The 22,949-nt window shown below is 40.3% G+C and overlaps 1 protein-coding gene across 1 annotated transcript in view; it reads right to left on the bottom strand.

The window, feature by feature from the left end:
• Positions 1-22,949, bottom strand: part of unc5db (unc-5 netrin receptor Db) — a 338,470-nt gene that overhangs the window by 63,764 nt on the left and 251,757 nt on the right. The gene's annotated exons all lie outside the window — the stretch shown is intronic.

The following is a 22,949-nucleotide window of genomic DNA, read 5'->3' as shown; positions in this document are numbered from 1 at the left end:
ACCAAACATGCCTGCAAGCATGTTCGACTCCAAGCACGAATATTCCCTCCCCAGTGTTTATTATCGCATTGTCAAGCAGCTTGCAATTTCTTCCCCACAGCCTAGGTGAAAAAGTCACAGTAATTTGCTGGTGAGTTGGAGAGTGTTCATTAAATGAAACTTTGAACAAACTGTCAGTCTGGGGACATAGTTTGCTTTCTAAAGGAAACTGCACTGGTTATCAAAACAAGAGAACGGGGAGATTCTTTATAAACTAGTGTTTACAATTAAATTCATCATTAATACTTGAACTTCCCAAAATATTAGGAACATAATTCTTCTTTCACTACAACACCAGAGCATTTTTTTATGAATGTGTTGGACACAGTAAATAGTTCATGCACATTTTTATTACACCTAAGAAATGTCAGTAACAAGTTGGCACTGAAAAAAAAACAATCATTAAATGTACTGTAGATACATGGTAAAATGGGGACTGGATCTCATTTTCCTGCACAAAACTTAAATAACAGGAGAGCTTAACAAATGATTACAAAAGCACACTTCATTGATTTCATCTGAATGCAGACTCATGAAATATTAGAAGCTCTGTCAAATGATCTTGGCTGTCAGTTATGTGATATGGAGGGATGCACCAAAATTTGGGCTGAAACTGAAAAGGCGAATCACCTGGCTGAAATACTGCAGTACCTTGCTTCTCGCTATTAATGGGGGACCTGAGCCCGCTGTGATATACAAAAATCCACAGAGTTATACCACGTGGTTTTTAAAATGCACTCTGCCGACCCCTGCTCGTACTTAATCAGGGATAATGGATCGTGGCCCTACCGGTGCTTTTCGGTTAAGACAAAAGGAATGGACCAAAATATCCACCATGCATGACACAAATTTTATCTTTTGGCCCCAATTCTCAGCAATAGTCAACCAGTGATAATGGATCTTGGACAAATCAGTGTAGTTTATCCCACACTTCAGTAGGCCATCCATTCATCCTTTTTATGTGCCGCTTACCTTCACTAGGGTTGCGGGGGTGCAGGAGCCCATTCCAGCTATCTTCTGGCAGTGGGCAGGGGATACCCTGAACTACCAGCTAGTCACACAGAGACAGATAACTCACTCGCTCTTTCACACCTAGGGACAATTTGAACCGGCCAATCCACCTGACATGCATGTTTTGGAATTTGGAAGGAAACTGGAGTGCCATGATGAAACCCACACAGGCAAAGAGGAAACATGCAAACTCCACACAAGGAGGCTGCGGTAGCTGGACTTGAACCATGGACCTCCGTACTGCGCAGTAACCACCCAGACTTCAACAGGCCGAACCGAAATCCAAAAATGCACTGTGCTCTCAGCAAAAGTCAACCGGAAATAATGGATCGCGGCCAAAACCATGCATTTCATCTTAGACAGTCAGAACAGCACGCCTTCCAACAAAGGACCCTGGTCGCAGCAACATGAGATAAGGGATCGCGGCCTCACTTGTGCAGTTCATTTTGGGCGGAACAAAAGTGTGCCCTGCCCAGTGTTTAGCAATTGATTGCGGCCTTATAAGTGCTGTTCACTCTTTGTTCGAGAGAACGGTAAAAAAAGAGCCGCCAGGCCCTACACAAATGAACTCCGGCCCTCACTCGCAGCAATATGTGATCGGGGATATTGGATTGCTGAATATTTTTCAAACTGTGATGCACTGAGGTCGTGAAGTATGAAGAACGATAGTCAAGTCAAGTCATGTTTATTTGTATAACTTTCAATCACAAAGAGTCTCAAAGACTATTGATAACTATTGTTACAGACTATTATGCCGCTATCCGCTGATATTGTCAACATAAAATATAGGTTATTCATATGCTATAGAATAGAAGTGTGTTTTAAGCTTGGATGAAAACATTTCCACTGAGGTTGCAGATCGAATCTCAGAGGGGCCCGAATACGAAGCGCTCTTGAACCTGCGGATCTCTTCTTGGCTCTTGGGATCACTAGTAGACCAGCATTTTCAGAGCGAAGGCTCCGGACCGGAACATAGGGCGAAATTAAATCAAAATTAAGTCAATGCATGATTTTGTATACTACCAACAGAGCCTTAAAATAGCATCTTAGGCTAACAGGGAGCCAATGCAGGTTAGCTAAAATTAGGTTAATGTGATCAAACTCTTTTGTCTTAGTTAAAAGCCTCGCTGCTGCATTTTTTACCAGCTGAAGGCTCTTGATTTTGGACTTCGGGAGACCGGAGAGTAGTGCATTAGAGTAATCAAGACGGGAGGTAACAAACGCATGAATTAAAATCCCCGCATCTGACTGAGACACCATAGGGCGAATTTTAGCAATGTTGCGAAGATGGAAGAAAGCTCTTCTAGTCATATTCTTAATGTGTGATTGAAAGGACAGTTCGAGGTCAAATATGACACCTACATTTTTGACTGAGTCACTCTGGTAGAGATTTGTCAAACACAAATTATATTACATGAAAATAAATGATCAAATCATCAAAAGGTATGTTTTTCAGTGAAAATGAATCTGCAATTTGCAAAAGATCAGACTTAAGGATTTTCTAAAAAAATATATCTGCTGGTTAGGGATCAGGGTCGGGTAGGGTTACTTTATCTTGATTACTTTCAATTACTTTTGGATTACTCCAATACCAAATATGCTAATAAAAGACAAAATAAACTAAATATGAATAAAATCACTAAATTTTGTGCAGGCTTGGGGAGTAACGGAACACATGGAACGGCAAAAATGATGTTGGCAAGCTGTTTGGATTTATTTGCATTTTGTTTCTGTCGCATTTTATGTTAGTTTTGCCGGAGATCAGAGAGATCAAAGCCAGGAGAGAAAGCTTACCACGTGTTGTGAGTCATCATTTTATCCATATTTAGTTTCTTTATTAGCATAATTGGTATTGGAGTAATCCAAAAGTAATTGAAAGTAATCATGTTAAAGTAACCCTACCCAACTCTGTTAGGGATCCTTGACAGAAAAAAAAAAATAATAAAAAAAAAAAAAAAATATATATATATATATATATATATATATATATATATATATATATATATATATATATATATATATATATATATAAAATTATATGTCACCCTAAACAACAATCCTGACTATCTATACAGCTCTCCAGCAGTAGTATACTGTAAGATTACCTGGAGGTTGCCATCACTTATCTAAATTCCAACTGTCATTAGTATGAAGGTCTTTCATTGGCAACTTCTTGAGCTCTTACTTGAGCTGGATTATTGAAAGTGACCAGTGACTCACTCCCCAGGGACCTGGGAGCCACGTAAAGAGGTTGTTTGAGGGCACAGCAGTCCAAACGGATCTACGCAGTAGCAGATTCCATTAGGCTAATTTAAAACTGCGAGTCTTCCATTGAAGGTTTGTCCTCTTTGCTTTGCTCTACTTAAAGACGACCGATGGCGGGTCTTCAATTACGTCTTCACTCACAAATCAATTAGAAATCTCGATCTGGTTCAGGAGGCCAAGTTACCAACTGGAGAAAGCTTGGAATGAGGAGTATTACAATATACTTTATTCAGTTTTGACTAGTGCGGGGCTCAGCAACCCAATGTAGTTCTTTGGCACTACACTAGTGGCTCCCAGAGCCTTTTCAGGAATGTTTCCAAATGGAAAAAGATCGGAGTTTGCCAGAAAAGTTATTGACTGTACTAAGGGTTATGCTTCTAGTAGCAAGAAAATGATCACAGTTTCCTGATTGAAACCACAACCTCCTGACATAAAACAATAGAAAGAACAATAAAAGAAAATGTACATTGTGGAAAAAACATTTGATTGAGTGGAGATAAATTTGAGAAAAGATGGAAGCCTATCACACAACTTCTACTTGATGTCACCTCACCTTTTAATTTTATTTCTGTGACTATGCTTTGTTTGTTGTAGTTTCTTCTGTTTGCGTCACGGTTGCCATGGCGCCCAACTGGGCTTGCCTGTGTGGCGCCAGCTGCAGCTTGTTGACAGATTGGCTCCCTGTGAGTATTTAAACTCTGTCCTGTCAGTCCCCTTTTGTCGGTCCGTCTGCGAATCTCTGTTTTTACACGGCAAGCCCGTTTCCGCCTGTACTGTTTTTTGCTCCTGTAACGATCTGTTTTGTCTCGATCACGTCTTCTGTACCGTTGCGAATTACGACCTGTTTTGATCTCGACCACGTCTGTTCTCCCATCCCGAATAACGATTCGTTTTTTTATCTCAACCACGTCTACTCTCCTCTCCTGGCTTTTGACTTGTTTCCGATCACGTTTTTGCTCTTCTATCCCACCTACTGACCCGTTTTTTCTGTTCCCGACACCGCCATCGCTCGCCACGGAAGTCCCACTTCCGCTTTCAGAGTGACCTGTTCCCCGCGACCAGCGATCACCGGCAATCCTTTTCCTTCTTCCCAATAAAACTGTGAGAAACGTTACGTGAGTGGATCTTGGTTCCGTTCTGGTCCTGACAGTTTGTTGTGGAAATGTCAATACCATTTTTTTGTTTTACTATATGGCGAATGACTCCACTCTCTGTTGAATTGTGTGAGTGAAGGGAAAAAAATAAAAGGGAAAGGGAAAGTCCGGAAGTACAGAATAGATCGACGTTAGGTATACTCATGCATACTAGGAAAATCAAGGGCACACAGTGATCTAACACCCTTTTCTGATGGCACAGTCCTTTAATACTAGGTTATTGATTAATGTAAGGGGTTAGTGCTGAGCAACAGTTGTGGGGTCCTCTAATTCATGTGCCTATTGATGCTCTCTCCTTTCATTCATTCATACATTCATTATCTGCACCGCTTATCCTCAGTAGGGTCGCGGGGGTGCTGGAGACCATCCCAAATGTCTTCGGGCAGCTGGCAGGGGACACCCTGAACTGGTTGCCAGACAGTCGCAGGGCACACAGAGACATACAACTCACTTTCCCATGTTGTAGAAAATAAACTTGCATTTGTAGAATAGATTTGCATACATTTAGAAATAAATGTAGAAAGACTTGCTTACAGTTGGGAGAAATGTTGCTTACATCTTGGGAAGGTCTCGTCGGACGAATTAGTATGAACAATCCTCCTTAAGGGAGGACAACAGATAACGGCAAAGGGCAAGGTGACATAAACCGGCAAAGACTTAAAAACACTTCCAAATAAGGACGCAACCCTGGGCATGTACGCCTTCAGGCGTGAAAAGGGACGGGGCCAAACCGGGTACACGTGCTATGTTGAAAACTATAAAGACCCACGCATATCTTTGATTCGCTGAGTCTCTTGATGAAATTGTGTATCAATAATAAAGTCCCTCTTACGTCATTTGATTCCTGCTTTTTCTTTGAACACATATGAGACGATTTAACAAATTGGTCTTATCTTCATCACTCATTCACACCTAGGGACAATTTGGATCGGCCAATCAACCTGACATGCATGTTTTTGGAATGTGGGAGGAAACCGGAGTGCCTGGTGGAAACCCACGCAAGCACAGGGAGAACATGCAAACTCCACACAGGAGGTTCGATCTCATGACCTCAGAACTCTGCCGCACATGCGCTAGCCACTGCGCCACCGTGCTACCCTCTTTCCTTACAATTCTTAGCAATTTCCAATGCATCGAAACTATTTTGAATGAATAATAAATTGACTAACTTTTATGCACTAATCCACTTGTTAAAGAGGTTTATATGATTTTTTTGTGCCTTCAGACATATTTTTGGGTTTCGTTTTTGGGTCTGTACTGACTCGTTTAAAATTGGGTCACTCACCCCTGGATTAAGGTGTAAATGTAATGTAAATGCATTTATATAGTTCAAGTCAATGAAGACCTAGCGCTTTACAATATGTTTCAAACTTTTACACACTAATTAACTAACCGCTTGCAGCGTCAGCCATGCAAGGTAACTACCTGCTATCGGGGGCATTAGGGATTCGGTTTCTTGCCCAGGGACACTTCGACATATAGCACAGAGGAGCCGGGAATCGAACCTGCGACCTGTTGATCCCAAGACGAGCACTCTACCTCCTGAGCCAATGCCGGATTAATTTAACGACAATAGACGCCACACTGATAATGCCTTATAAAACCACCCTTACAAAGGGCAGATCGGGCAAATAGAATTCTCCAACCAAAAGTTCCAGATGAATATTTCAGTTCACCATTTCAATGCACTACACCAGAGAGGTTACAGACCAAAATACATAACCGAGTGCACTTAACGCCAAATAAATGCTGCAAAAAACACCCACAGACACCACTTTTCTCTCCTCAAGCTCTGTTCTGGCCGGAACAATGGAGCTTCTGCCACAGTAGTTTGAAAGATTTATCTTACAACACAATGCATTCATAAAAAACCTTGGCTGCAAGGGGAAGTATGTCTGACCTAAGCAAAACTGCACTTTCAAAAGCTTTAGAACAGCCTTTGAAAATACATCTCGAAAATAAGCCTTAATAGGAAGCTGTCGTTGTGGAGAAGTCAGTCGGGAAGAGATAGGGGGCCGGACATAGAAGCGAAGCAATTCCCCGTCTGGGCTGGCATGCTCCTATGTGGACAGTGATTGACAGCCGGCCAGATGAAAAGCACAACAGACCACAGGGTGCGCCCCAGTAAACATTTCCCTCCTCACACAATGACAGCAAAAATAAGCACGTGTAAAACGTGTCCGCAAGTGAAATTGAATATTGCTCATTGTCTGCCAACAATGTTTTATTTCTAAGGTGTCAGGGGAGAAACCAGATGCTTTTTACGCTGTCAGGATGAAAGACGAGACCTGCTTTAGTCTTTCATGTACCATATATTTTCACAGCGCTGCCAACGGAAAAAATGCTTCACGGCTGAATGACTTCAATACAGATTGGTGACAACCGTCGAGAGCTCTTATTTTTCATGTTAATTAGGAGGAAACTGACAGTATTTCCAAAAAGGTGTTGGTATCAGACTACTTTTACATGAAAGCAGCATTCAGTTTAGGAATGTGGGTATCTGGACCAATCCAAACTATGGTAGGAACCATCCTCTGCTATGTATGTTTTTCCCTGTGGTGAGGGGCCCTTTTCCTCGTGATAGGCAAGATAAGGTGACTGGGGATCCTGTCCTCTCTATCTCTACTCCCTAAGAGACAGCAAGGTGTTGTAAAAGGATAGTGGGATGTTTGGGCGCGTTAAGGGATGGACAGGGCACCTGTATGATGCGGCAGGGGTAAACCAGTGAAAGCTGTCGGGCCCTGCTGTTTAACACCCTGACATGGTCGCTTTCTTGTGTCCCCTTTCATCTGGAGGGACGAAAGGATGGCCAACTTTGTCATGATTACTAACTCAGATCACCTGGAGCATCATGTGGTGCCTGGGTAGGTCGGTCGGTCGGTCGGTCGGTCGGTCGATCTATCTATCTATCTATCTATCTATCTATCTATCTATCTATCTATCTATCTATCTATCTATCTATCTATCTATCTATCTATCTATCTATCTATCTATCGATCGATCTATCGATCGATCGATCTATCTATCTATCTATCTATCTATCTATCTATCTATCTTTTTTTTTAGTAGCGCTAGTATTAATGCTGTTGTAGTTTTGTAGCAGTAGTCTTGCAGAATTTCTGTAGTTGGTCTTTTTAGAATTATAGCCGTACCATATACTATGTCCCGTTTTCAAGCTCTATATTCCGTTTTCTAGTAATTTCATAGAATTTCTGTAGTAGGATTTACATTATCGTAATATTTTACCATCCCATTTCTTGTTCTCCTTTGGTTTACTGCACATGAATGGCTGGATTAAACCCTAGAGGTTTAATTCTGACCCAATTGTGGAAAAATGTATTTGATAATGTTACATTTGGCGCCGCAACGTGGACTGGCACTAATTAAATAAACAGAAAAGGGAAAAGACTTCTCAGTGGAACGGTCTCGAATGAGCGGTTGAGGTAAGGATAGTTTTTTTCTCTCCTTGTTTCAATTTGCTTGTCGAGATTCGTGGGAGGACAGGAGCCTGTGGCGTCGGAGCTAAATTATGAAAATGCGTGCACGTGGAATTTTCCGTCTATAATCAGGCCCAAGTTCGGACGGATGAGATATGTAAACTGAGTTGAGATTTATTTATTTTTTTTGTGTCCCGGGAGTTCGGTGCTCAAAGAATCCTGTTTGTTTTGGGACGTAGGCTGCTTGAAAAAGGAAAAAGGCTAATTTTACCTGGATAAAATGGTGCAGCGGCGTCGGTATTTGTATATTTATGATTGTCTTGAGATCTGTGTAAAGCTGTGATAAGACGTCGTCATTTGCTGAAGTGACAGTTCGAGAGTAGACGATCTATATATGGTTAATACGGGGCATGTTTTATGTGTTTCCCTAGTCGATTGATGATTTGGGAGGGATATGTAACCTTGCACTTAGGAAAAAGTGTGGTGCATGGAACCTCGCCATTTTCTACAATCTGAAAGGTTATACCGACGTTAGAAAAATGAGCAGTAATCAGATGTTGTATTATTAAGATATATTCGCATAGAAACAAGCGATACACAGAATGTGTGAGAATTGCTGACATGTTTTCAGTCTGGGAGATGTCTCATTCGGGAATGTTGGTGTGTGTGCCAGCTGGCGTTAATTGTGCGTGTGTCTCTCTGTCTGTGGATGTGTGTTCTGTTCGGTTCGGTTTCTCCCCCGCCCGCCTGAGTGAGTGTGCGCGGGTGATTTATACTTAACTGTTTAAGGGCTAGGAGAGCCTGTGTTTCTTTTTGTCTTTTTTGTTTTTTTGTGTTGTTTGGCGTTGGGAGAGGAGTTAAGGAAGCATGGATGATTGATGGAGTGACTGCTTATTCTACGTTTTACGGTCTTGTATGTGCTTTAGAGTGTTTTGCTAACCCCCACCACTCTCCGTCTTTCCCCCGTCTTTCGCTCTGTGTGAGTTGAGCTCAACCGTGTGTATTCCCGCTCCGATCACCTCCCCCCACCCCCGTCTTTCCCCCGTCTTTCGCTCCTTTACTGTATGGAAAATAAAAAAAAGTGGAGGGATTACTTAGTTCGTCAAGTGCTCCGTTTGCGTGTGGCCTTTTGATTTGTGAGATCTTGTTCCGATGAACGTGATAAGTATAGTTTGGGTAAATTGAGGAAACAATTTGGCAAGCATTTTCAAAAGACAATGAGGAGCAGATTACTCGATCTTGAGGAAGACCATGAAAAATTTAAGAATTTAATTGCTAAGGTGATGTCTTCATGGTCATTTAACCTAGACTAAACATCCGAGTTTGTAAACATAACCGATTTAACAGGATTCAGAAGTCAGACGGACTGTTGAAAAGGGCTGAAGATGGCAAAAAACAAACAAAGACGTTCACTCATCCGTTGTCTGCGCCGCTTGTCTACAGCAGGGTCGTGGGGACACTGGAGCACATCCAGGCTGTCCTCAAACAGTGAGCAGGGGGCAATCTGAACTGATTGCAGCCAGTTTCGAGGAGAAAGAGGTAGACAACTGGGCACCAAGGTCAGTGTGGCACTGATAAAGCTCATGGCACATTCCTGCAGCGGATTACGAGTGGAACGTCACGATGGACTGAGCCAGACGGCCAAGGCCGTCGACGAGGCGGTGATAACGAACAACACGAGTCTGCGTTGAATCACGCTAGAATCTTGTTGATTGACGTAGTGTTTACAAATCTGAGGAATATTGATACGTTTGGATTGTGAATTATTTTATTTTTAACACAGAAATACTGCTAAAATTGTATTTTGAATCTGCTTTCCAGGAACACGGTGATGTGTCTCCAGATGCAGGAGCATCAGGAGGATTATTAAGGAGAATAGGTAACAGGGGAATACCTTTGACTTTATATCAGATACAAGTGCACAATTTAAAAATATTATGCAAGGGGGGGTGTGAAATAGCTGAAAAAACAAGGTTACTGGTCTCCGTATTTACAGGCCACGGTAGACGGAGAGAATAATAATAATAGGAGTAATAGGAATAATAGGAGCAGTGCCATCAAAAGATCTAGGTGCGGGAACAGTAATTAGGTTTTTGATTAGAGAAGTTATTCCGCGATTTGGCATACCGTCAGAAATAAGCTCGGATAACATTTGTTCAAAAGGTCGTGAAGGGCATCTTACAAAAACTACACATTAAACAACGGTTCGGTGAGGTTTATCAACAAAGTCAAGGGATGGTGGAAAAGAGTAAATGGAATATTAAAATCAAAGATAAACAAGATCTTTGTGAGTACTAGGCTCAACTGAGGGGATGCGCTACAGTTAGCGCTGATGAGTTATCGCATGCAAACTCATTGGATCACGCATTTAACACCGCATGAAATGCTAACAGGCAGACCAGCACCGCATCTGGGAGGTCCCTATAAGGGGCCGCCACTTGAGCAACTACAAAACACTACAAACTGAACTGAGAGACTGAATGAGACAATTGACGGCTGTCATCTACCGGCTGGTTAAGAGACAAGAGCCCAAGGTCGAACAACCATTTGAAAAGACGTCCCAGGGGATCTCGTCTACATCAAGGTTTCAACGAAAGTGGAACCATCCGAGGCGTGAGGGACCGTACACCGTCGTGAGGGCAACGCTGGCCGCAGTCCAGGTCGAGGGTAGCTCAACATGGTACCATCTGAACCACTGTACCACGGCTCACGCTGCCACCGTCAACGAGACCAAGCAAGATCAACAGGGCAGTAACGTTAAAATTAGGAAAACAAGATGTGGATGACAAAGCTGTGTGTGATAATAAATTGTCTGATATGATTGTTACTAGGAGCAGAGCTCGAGAAATCGCAGCTGCGAATGGAAATTGCGGTTCCGAAAGTGCAGCCGGAGATCCAAAAAGCGACGCTGCAGTTGCAGACCATGACGCATCCTAGAGACAGCGGCCCGGTTAAGTGTGACACTACTGTATAACATGCCAAAACGGTTGAGGATTTGGAAAGTACAAGTACATTTTACCTCATGGAGGGCTCAATGGCCCTGAGGTATGGAAGCTCGAAAGTACCAAAATTAAAAATATTACAGGAAAAGAGAAAAAAAATGTGAGATATGACGAAAATGTGTAAAATATAATTTTTAGAATATGGTTTCATAAGAAACATGCACTCGAAATCTTTTAAAGGGACAGTGTGTATAAATTGACCCCAAGAAGTCTCTGCATTGTGGAGTGCAACCGAAATAAAAGTGCTGAACAGGATAAATAAGGAGAGTCACAGTGCCCAAAGAAGCACTATTTTCTTCTAATGATTGTGTCATATCCACTGCCTCTAAGTGATGCTCATGTTATGGGAAACTCCAGTAACTCCAGTTTACAGTCACGTAGTCACACCAGCAGTCCCTGTTTTGGATGTAAATTGCTAAAAATACTTTATAAGAAAGCTAATTAAACGATTTAGGTTCACTATCAAGACATTTCTAATAAAAACTCGCAGGAAAAAACCTTAACCGAGAACGAACGTTTTATCCAGAAGCTGTAGCAAAGAAACTCAAACGTTTTGATTGGGTAAGTGTTAGGAACTATAAACAGGACATGCGCACTTTTACTCCATTGCCCAGCGCCTGTGCTAAAAGTAAATACGTAAGTATCTTCAGTTGTAGGAATTTTTTGACATTTTCACAAAATAACTTGGCTTGCATCAGGTTTTGAATCAATAATTTGAGACAAATTGACAGACAAAATGAGCCTCAGCACTCATAAGTGACGGCGGGAGGGAGTCGAATTTTAAGTCACTCAACACTCAAAACGTCACACAGTGAAAATTGAAATCGCTGAATGAAAGTACCGTAGAAATACTACGACAGTAATACGGTAATAGAGAAATGCCCCTAGAGGTATACTAAACAATATCACAAAACTAACGATTCAATATAGTACTTTAAAACAAAGACATAGTACACTACATCAATTAAAAATAAATAACTACAGAACTAAATACCAAGTTAAGTGCAAGAAGGGCATTTATGAGCTGGCTCTCTTCAATAAATTGAGAAAAAAGCAGTTTTGTCCAATGAAAAAGACTGACTTACCCAATTACCAACAACAATGACGTAATCTCGAAGCGACGAGATCTCATTAGCTAAGATCGGCGTGCAGAAGAATAAAATCTCATACAGCAAAACCAAAGTAACGATGATGTAATACGTTGAATCATTGTTAAAGAGGAAATAAATGATAATGACAATTTAAAGGAAAAGTTTGCGTCCCCAGCATGAATGATGCATCTGGGACACAGGAACATGGTGAAATGAAAACACTGAGTGTATAATACAAGATAATTATACAGAATAGTTTAGAAAGAAAGAATGTTTAAATAACAAAACTAATCATCTCTCGTTGAATATGCGAATGGCAAAAGGGTAAGAATTTTTAAGACGTGTAGTTATGCTCCTAATAAAGCAAGGGCGAGTAAAACAAAGAAGACGACTGGAAACCGTCCATAATTTCAGTGTCCATCTTTTCATTGGTTGTAAATGGACAAATTCAAAAAGAGGCGTAATACGTAAAAGGATTGTTTCCTTAAGTTTTCTCATATTCAATAATAGATTACTAGTGGTAAGAATGATTTCGAATTATCAAAAATTGAAAGAAGTTTGAAAATGACGACATATTATCACAGGGAAGAAAATTGGAGACTAGAAATCATTAATAACGTAGCTGAAGCTATTTCAGTCACTGAATGAAATATTTCTTTTAAAAAGAAAAGAAAAAAAGAAACAAAGGGAACTAAGACAATTGCGTAAAAACGAAGATTGTTGCGCGGAATAAAAGATTATGATAATAATATAAAATAAATACGAGTCAAAAAGATAATTCATGAGTGACAAGTAGGTATTGCTTTATATCGAATCAACAATAAGAGATTATGATTACAGAGGGATGAAAAGACAATTAGAAATTTTTGACATTGAGTTCGAGTTGGCAGTTTTTTTTTAGGACAATTGAGTCCACACTGAATTTTTTAGAATGAGTGTTACGTTCGACAAATGATTAATAAATGTGAAACAATAGCTGACTTATGGTTTGGTTAAGTTAAAATGAAACATTGTCTATGGAAAAGAGCATTTTTTTTAGAAGACAATGAGAAAAAGATTGATCAATCCTGGAAAGGATTAAAGGAATTAAAAATAACGGATTAGTGGATTTAGAGACAACCATACAAGACGATTTTGGTGATTTAAAAATATAACTGCATGGGAAATGAATGGAAATTAATTAAACTAAGATAATTAATGTCTACTAGTACTTAAATTTAGAGAAAAATTTAGAAATTGAATAAACTGGCTAATTTACTAAAACATCTCAGTACGTAAGCACGATAAAACTTAACGAGACTCTAAGTGCCCCTGAATTCCACAAAAAAAAAGTTAACCTAGTATATTGTTTTGCTTTAATTCTGAAAGAAAAGGAAAAAGAAACACTAAGACAAACATACAACATAAGTTATTTAAATAAGGATAATTTGCTGAAAATTGGGTATGAAAGACTTGAGACAAAAGTATGAAAAACTACACATTAGGTAGTGTTTTTGGAGTTCCCCAGGGTCTTGAAAAGCACTATATAAATCCAGACCATTTATGATGGAATGGAATATACCTTTACGGACATAGTTACAAAACGGGTTCACATATTGTAACTGACAATTAAATTTGGCATGACACTCCATCTTCAGAGTTAGGTAAAGGATCGGAAAAGATAAGGTTATAGTTATGATTAATACAATATTTACACAAGAATGTGCATTTAAAATGTTACATACAGTTGAGGTTTGTGTAATATGCATTTGGTGAAAAATAGTCATTGTAGTGCAAAAAAGTTGTCAGCATTGTGCAAAACATATAACAGTATTTTTATAGATGAGCTATAAAAATAAAAGGAAATTATTAAAAGGATCAATCTCTAATTGAAGGCAAATAAACATAGACATAACATGTTGTTTTGCTTTAGAATAAGAAGATACGTACCACGCAATACATAAAATTTTATTATGGAAAAAGATGCTGAGCACAGGGGTGTACGAATTAATCAGATAGATAGATAGATAGATACTTTACTCATCCCCTGAGGGAAATTCACATTTCCAGCAGCATCCCTGAGCTGAGAACAATACAATAGTAAAGCCAAAAGAATACAATATACAAATACCCAGTGTGACGTGCAAATGCCCACTTTAGCATGTTATATAGAGTAACTAAATAGTGCTACACAGAATACATATTGCAGTAAGATTCGGTAATGTCCAATGTAGGTGGTGTTGTTTAATGTACGTATTTTTGCGAGTTGAAACCCATATCCATAGGATAGAAAGTAATCCAAGTGTTGCAAGGCACTGATAAAGAAGCAAAAATAAATAAACAAATAAATAAATCACAAAAGTAGCGAAAATAACACGAGAGCTGCTGGAGTGGCTGCCATTCGTGACGGCGCCGGAAGTAACATTATCAAATACATTTTTCCACAATTGGGTCAGAATTAAACCTCTAGGGTTTAATCCAGCCATTCATGTGCAGTAAACCAAAGGAGAACAAGAAATGGGATGGTAAAATATTACGATAATGTAAATCCTACTACAGAAATTCTATGAAATTACTAGAAAACGGAATATAGAGCTTGAAAACGGGACATAGTATATGGTACGGCTATAATTCTAAAAAGACCAACTACAGAAATTCTGCAAGACTACTGCTACAAAACTACAACAGCATTAATACTAGCGCTACTAAAAAAAATCCTTCAAAAATACTACAACAGACTTCGAAAATATTACAGAATCTTATTTTGTAAATATTATAAGATACTACTGCAGGAATGGTTGAGTTAAGTGCAGACCGGACCAGAACTCAATCGCTTAACGACCAGTTACTTCTATTCAGCAAAATTGTCCAACGCTTAGGGAATAAACAAAACAGCAACTGGCTTACAGGCAAACAGGAACTCAGACTAGGAATACTCATAAAACAGGCTTTTACTCAGAACGGGCAAGCCCTTAAGAAGGACACTCGCAAATTAGACGGTCGCCACGGCGACCATGCTGGACATGACAGAAATACTACATACGTGCACAACTACAATAACACGGTTGTACCTCTACTTATAAGTTTAATTGGTTCTAGCAGTAAATATGGAATGATGAAACTATTGTAAATCAAAACACATTATCAATTTGAATCAATTGGATTGAAACGGGATTAGTCCGTTCCGAAAGCAAACGAACCTTGTTGAATCAACTGCAATTGCCCTGAAGGTATGCTGGTGTTCAGTAGGGGTTCATACATATACACAAAATAGATAAACATGAAATAAATACAATGAAATATAACATCATAACTGTAAATGAGAAAAACTGGGTGTGTCCCCAGGCTCGTGACGCCAAAAGTTTGCCCACCCTTGACTTAGAACCATTGTTTTTGGGACGATGGACTGGTGGTTAATTGCGCTTTTAATGACGGATTTCTTTTTAGGTTCTTTTTAAGAAGCAGAATGTTGGAAAAACTTTTGGAGCAGATTGTAGGCGATGATGAAATAGGTCGATAAATTCTCTATAGAGCGTGACGTCTCGTTTGGTCTCATGTTATAGTCGTCATAGTTCCATTCCACTCCATTTAGTTATTAATATCGATACGACGGAACACACACACACGCACACTGCTGTCGTCTTAATAAAACTGAATCGTCTCTTTTTCATTTTTGGCAAAATCATTCACTTTGAGCGTGAATTACCTGCTTTCTTTGCAAAATACTGTTATTTTGAACAAATTTACTTACTGAAAAGATCATATATAGGTTATGATTTTTATAAAAGGCAAAACAAAGAGTGAATCATAACAATAAAAACGTCTTTTCTTGGGTTAAATTGACAATTTAACAATCTATCCTGGTCATCTGCCTCGAGGGGAATGGCCAACAGCAAGATAACACGTTGAAAATCAAAAGAAAATGCAAATAAAAAGTGCATACAAATTTTTTCTCGGATGTGATCAATCTACAAAAGAGAACACTCAAACACTCAAATCAGGGTAAATGATTCTGACAAGGATAATGGTTAAACTGATCCAGTGACTGTATTTAGTGAAAAAGCAAAATTTGAAATTTAGAACTGACAATTTAAAAAATAAATTGTTTATCTTCTAGTTAGAATTTTGGGATAGAATGCTCAAAATGGATAGGGCATCTTATAGTGGGGATTTTGATTTTCACTTAAAATAAATATAAAGACGTGCAACCAGTCGGAGTGCCGATGGACTACCAGAAACCAAATGTGTTAACGACAGTACAGACTAAAGTGACGGATAATATGCTAAACCTTAATGTGACGATACAGGCGAGAAGGGTACCGACACACCAAAGTCCAGAAAAACCTACACCCACGGCGACAGCACGGAAGAGTGAGGTTACAACGCCGACAGCCAAAAATGAGTGCACGGCCAGTACGTAAAATTCGGGAGATTGTGTAGAAGAGGAAAACCATAACCCTAACTCGGTAGTTGTGTAGGCGCATGGTCTCAATGTGCACTGACTTAATTTGACTAATTAACTTAAATTTTTGTGGGCCATCTGTCTTGTTTTATGTTTTATGTTTGTTCAATGTTGTAAGTGTTTGTATTCTTTCCTGTATTCTTATCTTTCTTGTCTATATGGTTGTCCAGCGTTTAATCGGCCCACGTAACTGAAAGGATTAACAGAAAAATATCGAAGGAAAAGGAAAAAGGGAACAATACAGTACTCATTGAGACGAGAAAAACGTTTTTAAAGAGGACGACGGTTTAAAATGTATTGTTTTAGATAGAACCGATAGCACGTCTCGTTAGGAATCGAAAACGTTCGTTTTTTTTAAAAAATGGATTGTTGGCAGAGCAAGTAAGGAAGTTACAAATACAGAAAGATAAAAGTTAGTAAATGAATGTAAGAAGGGGAAAAGAAAGTAGACCTTAAGGAAGAGAGGGACATACAAGTAAGATAAGAAGGTAAAAAGGGGAAAAGAAAGTAGGCGTTGAGGAAAAGAGAAGGGAGGGACATACAAGTGAGGAAAGGAAGAAATGAAAAGGGGAAAAAGTAATTAAATGACATATTTTTGTTGACAATTGGCCGCAGTAAAGAGAACATATATTCCGGGTGGACGTGTATAGCTAGATACCATCGGACAACCGAGAGGAATTCCAGAGGAATTTAAAGTTAGGAATGAAATTAAGTCTGGATTAGAATCGATATTTATCTGGATAACTCCGAATAAGAACGCAGAATGGATTAATTACATTTATTACAACCAGCAACGTTTTATTAATTACACTAACGAGGCCTTTAGTGCAATAGGAGAACAATTACATGAGACATCTAGGATGGCCTGGCAGAATCGTCAGGCCCTCGATTTTCTCTTAGCCAGTAAAGGAGGCGTGTGTCATATGATAAAGGAGGAAGGCTGTACGTATATACCTTTAAATACATCCGAAGCAGGAAGCTTCACAAAAGCACTGTTGAAGATTCGTGAGTTGAGCAATGAAGTGACAGTAAATACTGAAAAGAACAGTATCTCTTTTGATTGGTTCTCGTCTACATTTGGGTACTGGGGTAGTCTGTTAGCGAAGGGGGATTCTTGTACTAACTGTCGTAATAATTATGTGTTTGTTGTGTTTCTGTGCCATACCTATTCTTAAAAGAGGAATTCTTAAGACTTTTGGAGAACAAATGACAATAGTGGCTAATACTAGGGTGGCAGAAGCTCAATGAGCACAGTTAGTGATTAAATATCCAAGCCTATTCCTTAGTGAGGAGGAACAGATGACTCAACTAAATTCAACACCTTGAATTTTATCTGGCAACGTTAATAGTCAGTCTACATTATAATAAAAAATGGAGCATCTGCGGAAAGAGACACATATGATGATCTGGACTGAATACGATATCAATTAGCACTATTGTTAAACACGCAACACACTATATAGCACTAGGAATAACAGCAACAAATATATTGGTTTCTGATTGTGATTCTTTTGTTGGTATGTCACACTGCCGGGGAGCAAGCTGCTGTCTGGGATGGTCAGGATGCATCGTCGCTTCCGGGTTTTTGGCTGCATGGAAACTGAGCGTGATGCCTGCTGGGATGAACACTCACTCCAACATCTGACTTCACGACACCCGTTGACGAATACGACAATGCATGGTCTTCAAAATGTTCACGGGGGTCAGGCCAAAGGCCGATGTGTATGCTGTATCACTATCGATCGATCGATCGATCGATAGATAGATAGATAGATAGATAGATAGATAGATAGATAGATAGATAGATAGATAGATAGATAGATAGATAGATAGATAGATAGATAGATAGATAGATAGATCGATCGATAGATAGAATAGGAAGCATAAACTGACTGGACGGGGTGAAGTACGAGCGACTTCATTATTGGAATAAATTGTATTCAAAACCATGGGCGGCACGGCGGCTGAGTGGTTAGCGGTCCACTGCACAGTTCTAAGATCATGGGATCAAATTCAGCCTTTCTGTGCATATTTTGCATGTTTCATCCTGGCACTCCAGTTTCCTCCCACATTCCAAAAACATGCATGCCAGATTAATTGGCAGGTCCAAATCGTTCCTAAATGTGAATGAGCGAAAGTGTTATCTGTCTCTGTGTGCCCTGTGACTGGATGGCAACCGGTTCAAGGTGTCCCCTGCCCACTGCCCGAAGATGACTGACATGGGCTCCAGAGCCCCGTGACCTTACTGAGTATGGATGGATATTCAAATCAGTGGTCTTCAACCCTTTCTGTACTACCCATCTCATCTCATCTCATCAGCTGCACCGCTTATCCTCAGTAGGGTCACGGGGATGCTGGAGCCCATCCCAGCAATCATCGGGCAGTGGGCAGGGGACACCCTGAACTGGTTGCCAGCCAATCGCAGGGCACACAGGGACAGACAACTCGCTCGCTCATTCACACCTAGGGAGAATTTGGACTGGCCAATCCACCTGAAATGCATGTCTTTGAAATGTGGGAGGAAACCCACGCAAGCACGGGGAGAACATAAAAACTCCGCACAGTAAGTCCCGTAGCTGGATTTGAACCCACACAGGAGGTTCCCAAGACCTTAGAACTGTGCCTTACACGCGCTAACCACTGTGCCGCCGTGCTGCCCTACTATATTCCCTTTTTTTAGAATTTAAATGTTGAAAAACGTATCAGCAGCAGAATCTTTTGGACAATAGGTGTGCCTTAGCCCACACAAGGTAGATAAACCATATATTAGCAATAAACAAAAAAGCACATTTATGTTTCTGTGCGCATCTATACGACCGAATAACTATGGTCTGATCTTAATCCGACAATTCCCTGCTTTCAACGTCATGAATGAGTAACGGCTTAATTTTTTATGAAAATCCCGGGTCCAAATCTACTAGATCCTAAAGACATCTTGTGCCAGGAGCTTCCGCCCTAATCATGTTTTAGATTCAGATTCAGATATACTTTATTGTCATTCTTGTACACGTGTATACAGAACGAAATGTCGATACATCCGACCCGCACAGTTTCCTTGAATGTACAGATATAAATAAAATGTTGTATTGAGTTGGAGTATTGAAGTACTAATAATATACTAAATAATTATAGCTATGTATAGTATTATACAGTAGTGCAAAGAGTGCAAGAGGAGCAGCTAACCAGATGTGCAAAATGGGCAGTCAGGTAAACAAGTCACTATACAATAACAATAACACTGGAGTAAGATAGTGCAGAGGAGAACAGATGTGCAAAGGAGTAGCTAGGTAGAACCCATGATAAGAGTTTATTAGGTTTTCCCAGAGCATCTACATGGTCTTTCCAACCCGAATATTAACACGGGTGATTGCCTTCACATAAACGTGAAAAGATAAAGATTTTAGAGTAAACCGCAGGCCAACCTGACTCACTGTAGTGAAGAGAGTACAAACCTCCCCAAGGAGACGCTCAGTCCATCCAAGGGTCATTACCGTATTGCGATCAGAATACATAACACGTGCACTCGCGAGATGAAGGGCCCCCAGGGACATCCAGGCCTTCTATTCTCCCCCGTTCGTCCATCAGAACGGCGCACTCTATTCTCGTGGCATTCATCATCGTTTAAACAAGCTTCCAAGGTCAAGCCTGGCTCCCGGAGTGTCACACTTGATGCCGCATCGAGTGGAGGACATAACTACATATTGACCTTCGGCCAAGTGGATGGGAAAAGAATGAGATTGAAGGCTCCATTTTGTTTCCTGCAAGTTAGCCGGATAAAAGAAAGACTCCATTGAGAGGTTTCTCGACAGAGTCGGGGCATCGATGTGCAAAGCACCACCTGTGAGAGGCTCCGGCTAATAGGCACGCATATTCACACTCCTATAGGGAACGGGGGAGGGCGGATTGCTTGCCGAGTCCATCTGTCACGCAACCTGGTGGTAAACACGGCGATTTGAGAATGGTTGAGCGGAAGGTCATACACTTTTACCTTCTGACTGTTTACCCAACATGATATGGCTTGTTATTGATTTATCTGACATTTTTTTATGTCAATCGTATCATCAGGAATGCAAAACAGAATTCTTATACATCTGGACCATAAGCCACTGGCAGGAGTAGGTTGGAATGAGTGAAATTCCCTCGGTTAGATAGATAGATAGATAGATAGATAGATATATAGATAGATGTCATGTCCAGCATGGTCGCCGTGGCGACCGGCTGGCCCCGCCCCCTGGGCACCGGCTGTAGCAGATCGTCTAATTTGCGTGTGTGCTTCTTAAAGGCGGGTTTTGGGGATTGCCGGTTCATTGCATTTTCTGTTCTGCATTAATCTGTTCTGTTTGACTTGAGGAAACCTGTGTTTGCCCGTTTTGAGTAAAAGCCTGTTTTGTGAGTATTCCTAGTCTGAGATCCTGTTTGCCTGTAAGCCTGTTTTGGTTTTGTTTTGTCCCTGAGTGTTGGACAACTTTTATTTTGCTAAATAAAAGTAACTGGTCGTTACGCGATTGAGTTCATCCTTCCTGCGTCCGATCTGGTCCAGTCCCGTGACAATAGATAGATAGATAGATAGATAGATAGATAGATAGATAGATAGATAGATTGATATAGAGAGAGTGAGAGATAGATAGATTGATATAGATAGATAGATAGATAGATAGAGAGAGTGAGAGATAGATAGATTGATATAGATAGATCGATAGATAGATAGATAGAGAGAGTGAGAGATAGATAGATTGATATAGATAGATAGATAGATTGATATAGATAGATTGATATAGATAGATAGATAGATAGATAGATACAATACAATAATAATGCAAAAATAATACAATATACAAATACCCAATGTGACTTGCTAATACCCACTGTAGCGTGTTATATAGAGTATCTAGATAGTGCTACACAGAATACATATTGCAATAAAATTCGGTAATATGCAATGTTACGATTAATTGAGCACGTTTCGGAACATTTTGTCCTTCAAGGAGTATTTTCAAATTACTATACTTAACTACTGTATACTTATGAAGACTAAACTGTACTCTTACTTTGTGACATTCGTACATGGTCTTCGTATTTTTTGCAAACATTTTCTTATTTGACTCGATTCTTGTTTTACCCTTTACTTCCCCTTATTATTAACTTTATTGGGAGTCAGGTCAAGTCAAGTGATATTTATTTGTATAGCCCTTAATCACAAAGAGTCTCAAAGGGCTGCACAGACCACAGATTTTTGCTATTATTACACCATCACCAGATCTAAAACCTACATGAGGGCAAATAATACACAGATACACAGATATTGTCAATGTAAAATATAGGTTATTCATATGCTATAGAATAAGTGTGTTTTAAGCTTAGATTTAAGTCTTTCACTGAGGTTGCAGATCGAATCTACCCATTATTATGTTCAGAAAAAGGCAACAAAACCAACCAACTCACAATAAAATTAGATGTGGTTCATCTCAAACACGCCGATTCACTGAATGAGGTAAAACGAGATTGAGAAGGCCATTATCGCCATCTCCTGTTAAGCAGTGTAAGTGACCGTCCGATTTTATTCTTCAAGCATTATTTTGCCAAGGAAAAGCCCGCGACCCAGCAGCAGTGAAAATACTTAATAAGTGTACACACCAATCCCTATATGAAATATATTGATTATCCATTTTTAGTCATGCACCTGAGTCAGCTCCTTTGGCGCCAACTGCCTCAACGGTGATTGGCTGCTCATCTCTTTTTAAACCCCCATCTCCCTGTCACCCAGTGTCAGTCCGTCTGCGAACCTCAGCCCCACGCTAGGCAAGCACTTTTCGACCCCGACTCAATCCTGTCCTGATTCCCATTTGATTCATAGTCCCAGCCATCGACCTGTTCTTCCCCCCGCTCTCGACACTGCCTTCGCTCGCCACGGAAACGCCACTTCCAAGTGATCTGCTACCCGTGACTGACGATCACCAGATCGTGGGTGTAAGCCCTTTCTTCCTTCTAAATAAAGCTGAGTAAAAACGAACGCAAGTGGGTCCTGTCTCAGTTTCTGGTCTCTGACAAGTCATATAAAATGCTGATTTCTCACTAAAACTCCTTCAAGGTTGTACCGTACTTCCCTTGTGCTCCTAGCACAAGCACCACCCAATTCATTTCAGCTTGTATCTTAAAACTAAGGGGACCTGCCCATGCACACCAAACTCGCCCACTTTTTAGAACTTTGTTGCTCATTTGTGCAGCCAAGCTCTCAATTTAGTGATATCATTAAAATCCATCAAGTCAACATTATGTTAAAACAAATTTACATCCCACTCTTATGAAAAGCACATAATACATGTGCAAAATGGGCAGCGCCAGGAGCCACCAAAATAGGTCATATTTCATAACCATTGTCTCATCTCATCTCATCTCATTAGCCACACCGCTTATCCTCAGTAGGGTCGCGGGGGTGCTGGGGCCCATCCCAGCAATCATCGGGCAGTGGGCAGGGGACACCCTGAACTGGTTGCCAGCCAATCGCAGGG

This window comes from Urocampus carinirostris, chromosome 5, assembly GCF_059441175.1.
Source record: "Urocampus carinirostris isolate Australia breed hairy pipefish chromosome 5, RoL_Ucar_1.0, whole genome shotgun sequence".
Classification (NCBI taxonomy): Eukaryota; Metazoa; Chordata; class Actinopteri; order Syngnathiformes; family Syngnathidae; genus Urocampus; species Urocampus carinirostris.
This window is presented reverse-complemented; position numbering and strand designations above follow the sequence as displayed.